Source organism: Palaemon carinicauda, chromosome 13 (genome assembly GCF_036898095.1).
Source record: "Palaemon carinicauda isolate YSFRI2023 chromosome 13, ASM3689809v2, whole genome shotgun sequence".
NCBI lineage: Eukaryota > Metazoa > Arthropoda > Malacostraca > Decapoda > Palaemonidae > Palaemon > Palaemon carinicauda.
Genome location: NC_090737.1, coordinates 11,949,078 through 11,956,577, shown reverse-complemented (window position 1 = coordinate 11,956,577; position 7,500 = coordinate 11,949,078). Strand labels below are relative to the sequence as shown.

At 33.3% G+C, this 7,500-nt stretch overlaps 1 long non-coding RNA gene across 1 annotated transcript in view; it reads right to left on the bottom strand.

Annotated features, from left to right (window-relative positions):
* LOC137652181 (uncharacterized) overlaps window positions 1-7,500 on the bottom strand; it is a 509,514-nt gene that overhangs the window by 498,959 nt on the left and 3,055 nt on the right. Inside the window, exon 2 of the long non-coding RNA XR_011046210.1 lies at window positions 7,406-7,489. This is a non-coding gene — a long non-coding RNA (uncharacterized lncRNA). The remainder of the gene's footprint in view (window positions 1-7,405; window positions 7,490-7,500) is intronic.

The window sequence follows — 7,500 nt, the reverse complement described above, 5'->3', positions numbered from 1 at the left end:
TCAAACCTCTCTGCTTAAATGATAATGATAATGATTATGATAATATTAATAATAATAAAGAACACTGACCGAAATACATATAAGTTGTAAGAGAACAGACGAAGATAAGGTCTCCTAACAGGAAGGAAAACATTTATAGAACAACACTTAAGAGTAAAACACTAAACATGGCCAAATTAAGTTTATAGTAACTACAACAGGTATTCGTCAGCTCTACTGACGTAACATGTCATAAGAAAATAGCAAAAATAATCCTTACACACCCACTCTCTTCGACAACTACAATTATCACGACGAAAGAATTTTAATTGAGATAATTAACACAGACCCACAAAGTAAAACTGAGAACAATAATAGATTTGATCTCAAATGTTCTATATTTTGCAAGTCCAGAAACTGAAATGAGCTTCCGAAAGAGATGCATCCTTGAGATTTTACAAGGATGCGGGATCATTGTTAATAATAGATTCAGTAATAATGACTTGAAGAGCAGGTGGAAAGAGGAAAGTATAGCGAAAACTGGTGGGTGTTTCGAGGCTTAAGACCTAACGCTGTAAGTTGAAAGTACCCAGAGACAAGACACGTGCGTCACAGGTGTTCTGAGAATCAAAACACGTGTTTCGTCGAACCACTGAAAGGGTTGGGTATGGTTAATAAACAAGAGAGAAACTTCAAGTTATTGGCACGACTAATTGAACAGAGGCCCGTTCATGTTCAGAACTAGTTTGATCATATACAAGAGCTTCGACGAGATGTTATTGGTGTAACTAATTGAACAAAGATCCGTTCATGTTCAAGACTAGTTTAATCTAACACAAGAGCTTTAACGAGAAGTTATTGGTACAACAAATTGAACAAAAACGTGTTCTTGTTCAGAGCCAGTTTGATAAAACACAAGATCTTGAACGATGAAAAAGAATTGAAATTATTATTTCAACTATTTAAACAAAAGTCTTGTTCTGAGTCAATTTAACCAAACTCAAGAGCTTCATTTAAGGCATCGTTATTTTTGGTGGGGGAATTTTTTTAATGTAATTCTAAAAAATTCATTTCTATGTATAAATTCAAAGTTTAACCTTAAATCCTTTCGACCATTACCTTAAATACGGAAAATGTGTTACAAAAAAAAAAAAAAAATCCTCAAATGAGGAAGAAGACGAAGATATACAATTGTCTGGTATGAAAAATAAAAACTGAAGAGATTTTAAAGTCTATTCGCGTTTTCTTAGAATTATTGTAAAAATTGTGAAAGAACAGGTCAGAAAATAACAATTACTAAAGACATCGTATAGAGGAAGTTTTGCAAAAGGAAGTGATGCACAGAGAGAGAGAGAGAGAGAGAGAGAGAGAGAGAGAGAGAGAGAATATGTATACCCTAAAAGTGTGAAGATAGAAAACCATTAGAATTATTCCTTAGGTTGCAGATAATCAATATTTCAGAAAAATGTCAATAAACAACGACGGCAATTATTTTTCCCATCATTTCACACTTTTACTATTACACTAAGAGTCCCTTATTTTTCACTTCTAAACCCATATCATTCTGTTATCTCTATAAAACGCATTTTTTAAAAAATGATAACATGCACTCGTATGTGTGAGCTATGACAACAAATGGGTTAAGTAGAGCGTGAAAAGGTGTACATAATAAAAACGAGAAAAGTATTCCTTAAGTAGTTATTGAAATTCAAATACCGATAACTCAAGTAACTGGGGTGAGGGGTGACACACTAAAGGGACGCTAGCATGGGTCCAGATATCTGGACGGTGGACACTGGATAGCCAGGTGTGGACGAAAATGAAATTGGATATGACAAAGAATCCAGACCGTATAGATATGAAGGATACAACAAGATATATTAAAATTCATGCGATATATATATATATATATATATATATACAGGTATATATATATATATATATATACACATTTATATAATTACCGTATTATATATTATGTGCTGTATGTATTTACACGCACATACACACAGTATATATATATATATATATATACACACACATTTATATATATACCGTATTATATATTATGTGCTGTATGTATTTACACGCACATACACACAGTATATATATATATATATATATATACTGTATATATATACAGTATATATATATATATATAAGAGAGAGAGAGAGAGAGAGAGAGAGAGAGAGAGAGAGTAAAACTTCAAAATAAGCGAGCTCTTCTAACACTTGATCTGTAAACAGTTATAAATTCTATGTCTGCACAGAGAGAGAGAGAGAGAGAGAGAGAGAGAGAGAGAGAGAGGGGGGGGGGAAATACACGAACTAAAAACAGAACCAAATCTCCTATATCACAGGTGATAAGTTTCACGGACAGTTGAGTCTAAATTCCGCTTCTGGGAATCTGAAATGGAACAGCTTCGGTCCGCGGGCGATTCATTATCTGCTCTGCGACGGAAATAAACCGAAACAAGATAGAGGAACAAGGTTGCAAGCTGCTGTTGTAGAATCAAACGCTTATTTTCCTTTCTGTTCAGCTTTGAGATTCACAAAATTAGCTGTCCAATTAAGTAACGAATAGTTTACTGTTAATTGAATGATATGTTATTTAAAATGCAGAATCAAACGCTTATTTTTCTCTCTGTTCAAATTTGTAATCAGATGTACAAAATTAACTTTCCGATTAAGTAACGAATAGTTTACTGTTAATTGAATGATATATTATGTAAAATGCAGAATCAAACGCTTATTTTTCTTTCTGTTCAGCTTTGAGATGCACAAAATTAGCTTTCCAATTAAGTAAAGATTAGTTTATGAATGATATATTATTCAAAATGCAGAATCAAACGCTTATTTTTCTTTCTGTTCAAATTTGTAATCAGATGTACAGAATTAACTTTCCTCTGCATTAAGAAACGATCACTTTCTCCCCGGCCGGAGTTGCTGTCTGGTAAATCTGTGATCACTTTACTGCTAATTGAATGATATATTAATCAATTTCTTGTTAAAATTCCGAATCAAATTCGGCGTCACGCTTATTAAAGTTATCGTAGCAGAAGAGCAGCCTGCTCTTGCATAAATATTGGGCAGTCGATATAACGTCATCCGATGAATTCTTGATGGAATTCACTTGTCAATTTATCAGGAGATTGAGGCATCGTACTGTCATATGTAAAGAGATTATTATTCCTATTCAGATAGTATAATTTACGTGGTTTAATAATATATAATTCCTTTCTAATTTCATATCATTACTATTCAGATTGGTAACGTCTCTGCCTGGTGTTTGCGAGTCGGGTGTTCGAGTCCCGCTCAGTCTCGTTAGTGCCATTAGTGTCTGCAACCTTACCATCCTTGTGAGCTAAGGTTAGGGGGTTTGGAGGAGCCTATAGGTCTATCTGTTGAGTCATCAGCAGCCATTGCCTGGCCCTCCCTGGTCCTAGCTTGGGTGGAGAGGGGGCTTGGGCGCTGATCAGATGATATATGGTCAGTTTCTAGGGCATTGTCCAGCTTGATAGGGCAATGTCACTGTTCCTTGCCTCTGCCATTCATGGGCGGCCTTTAAACCTTTAAACCTGGCTAAATGCACTGTGGTAGGTGTGTGTGTGTGTGTGTGTGTGTGTGTGTGTAGTGTTTATGTGCAAGTTCAAGTACATCATCTCAACTGCAATTTATCTAATGTACATGCTTGAGTATTTTTTCTATCTTACCAAGTACTGCGTTATACCTGCTAATGTTCTGCCATCAAACAAACTCAAGCACTGTATTGAATTAGACTTGCAATAATATTGCAAAATACTTATTACCACGAATATTGCATTTGCATCCATTGATTATTCTTTCCCTGCCCCATGCTGATGTGCTTCAATATTGCAAAATTATTTAAATTGTAAGTGAAAAATTACTCAAATGTATCTAAATTTGAGAGAGAGAGAGAGAGAGAGAGAGAGAGAGAGAGAGAGAGAGAAATTAACTGCGTATAAGCCAATGCAGTTTCATCCAGACAATTGTAAATTACTTAGTATATCTTTATTCTGAGCTGTATTTAACTCAAAATCAATTTGAAATCGGTTCAAAGTCAACGATCAAATAATTCTTATAAAAATGCTGAATATCTATTAAAGGGTCTATTAACTGAACAGACAGTACTACATTGGTTACGGCTCATTTTGTCTTTGCCTACACATACACCGTTTAGTCTGGCCTATTCGTTACACATTCTCCTCTGTCCTCACGCACCTGACAACACTGGGAATACCTAGGATTTTTCTCGTTGAAATACTACCGCCAGAGATTTATGGGGGCCTTTGACTGGTCAGACAGTACTACACTGGATCCTTCTCTCTGGTTACGGTTCTTTCTCTTTGCCTACACTTACGTCGAATAGTCTGGCCTATTCTTTACAGGTTCTCCTTTGTCCTCATACACCTGACAACACTAAGATTACTAAACAGTTCTTCTTCGCTCAAGGGATTAACTACTGCAATGTCATTGTTCATTGGCCACTTTCCTCTTGCTAAGGGTAGAAGAAACTCTTTAGCTATGGTAAGCAGCTCTTCTAGGAGAAGGACACTCCAAAATCAAACCATTGTTCTCTAGTCTTGGGTAGCGCCATAGACTCTGTACCATGGCCTTCCACTGTCTTGGATTAGAGTTCTCTTTCTTGAGGGTACACTTGGGCACCCTGTTATATCTTATTTCTCTCCCTCTTGTTTGTTTTAAAAGTTTTTATAGTTTATATGTAAAAGATCTAATTTAATGTTGTTATTGTTCTTAAATCATTTAATTTTTGATTATATATTACTTCTTTTGTAGCTTATCTATTTCCTTATTTCCTTTCCTCACTGGGCTATTTTTCCCTGCTGGAGCTCTTTGGCTTATAGCATCTTGCTTTTCCAACTATGGTTGTAGCTTGACTTTAACGAATAATAATAATAATAATAATAATAATAATAATAATAATAATAATAATAATAAAAATAAAAATAATAAAAATAAAAATAATAAAAATGATAATAGAATAATAAAAACCAAAACAAAAACAAAATAAAAAAAACAAAAGCAAAAATAAAGATAAAAATAAAAAATGAAAATAAAAAAAATAAAAATGATAAATTAATAAATTAGTAAATAATAAAAATAATAAAATAATAATAAAATAATAATAATAAAATAATAATAATAATGATAAAAATGAAAATAATAAAAATGATAATAAAATAATAAAAACAAAATCGAAAACAAAAGTAAAACTAAAAATAAAAATAAAAAGATAAAAATAATAGTAAATTAATAAATAAAAAGAATGAAATAATAATAATAATAATAATAATAATAATAATAATAATAATAAAAATAACAATAATAAAATAATAATCTCCGAGCCACAGCTTTTCTTGCTTCATAATAAAACTTTGGAACCATCCTCAGCAAAATGAAATCAACTAATCTTCTCTTTTGAAATGGGAGCCTGAGGTAAGACTCATCACGGATTACACCAGGAGATTAAATTCCCTTCATGGTTTCTCTGGCTGCTCCAAAATTCTTGTTTGAGTCCTCTTTAAAACCGCATGCGATTAATCATACTTGAAGTAGAAAGATTATGAATCATATGCATATAGCATTTGCTCTGGATTTATATATATATATGTATATGTATATGTATATATATATATATATATATATTTATATATATATATATATATATAAACATATATATATACATATATATATATGCATATATATGTATATACATATATATATATATATATATGTGTGTGTAAATATATGTATGTATGTATATATAGATATAAATAGATGTATATATATGCATATATATGTATATATATATGTATAAATATATATGTATATATATGTATAAATATATATGTATATATATGTATAAATATATATGTATATATATTATATATATACATATATATATATATATATATAACATATATATATATATATATATATATAAAAGTTTGGCCTAAACGAAGAAAATAGCTTAAAAGCCTCCGTCTCTGTTACCATAGCAACGGTTTAGGAAGATGCAAAAAAAAAAAAAAATTATATTAAATTAATATGAAATTATACGGGTAATGTAAGAGATAGTGGTATTTATGCAATCTTTATCAAAGAACGAATAAATAAATAAGAAAAACGCATTGCGGTATCTTTTACATACGTACTTCTTGTTCCTCTTAAAACTCAATTTTCCAGTATCCAATTTTAAACGAGAGAGAGAGAGAGAGGAGAGAGAGAGAGAGAGAGAGAGTTCAAAACGTATCCACATTAGTTGTCCATCAAAGTTATATCGTCGGAGGACTAAAAGAAACTAGAATAAAGGCGAGAAATAACTTGACATTTAAAAAGAAATAAATCATACACCTCTAATCAATAAAGTCTCCTAAATGCCACCTTGAATGAGCCGCATAACTTAGCGAAAATTTTGAAGACTTCGTTTCATAAAACGTATTGACCATCATCGCGATAATCAATCTCTTGGATTAATAATAAATAATCCAATGTTTTCTTAAAAGTATCCCATTCATTGTCAATTGTGACCGTTTGAAGGTTTAAAGGCCGCTCATTAATGGCAAAGGCGAGGGATAGTGATATTCCTCTATCGAGCAAGACAATGACCTAGAGACTGACCAATATATATATATATATATATATATATATATGATTAGCACCCTAGCCCCCTATCCACCCAAGCTAGAACCAAAGAGAGTCAGGCAATGGCTGCTGATGACTCAACAGATAGACCTATAGGCTCCCCAAACCCCGTCCCATCCTTAACGCACAAGGATGGTGAGGTTGCAGCGACCAAAGAAACTAACGAGATTGAGCGGGACTCGAACCCCAGTCTGGTGTTCACCAGTCAGCGACGTTACCACATCGGCCACCACAACCCTTCTTTAGCAATGCTCAAATTCTCAGCAACACGCGATCGTAAGCCTTAAATCTTTAAACATTGGCATTTCAGTTGTGTCATGCAATCCGTACGTTTAACACGAATTGGAAACTGCTATGAATATCGTGTAGATGGTTTGGTCATGCTCTTTGCACTCCCCAAGAGAGATTAGTCCACCCAACTTTCAACTGGGCTCCACCAGGCACTAGAAGAGTTGGAAGATCCAGGTCTACATGGCTGAGGACTGTGAACCATGAAGTAGGAAATGACGAATGGAGAAATAATGATTTATAAGCTCAAGACAGAGACGACTGGCGAAATCTAACTGAGACCTTTTGCGTCAATAGGCGTACGAGGAGATGATGAATCATTGCCTATCGATTTACCTATCTTCCGGATGAGATGATACACCACATTTATATCTCTGTTAAGTAATTAGTCATCAGATACAAGTCCTTATCTAATCTTATCTTTCACATAAAGGATATTGATAGTACTTACCATCTGTGATTACTGATGTGGAGTGGGAGTGGCTAGGGAGTTTGTTGTCTGGAGGAGAGCCCCACTGAGCAGTCACCATCGAAGCTGAGTAAGAG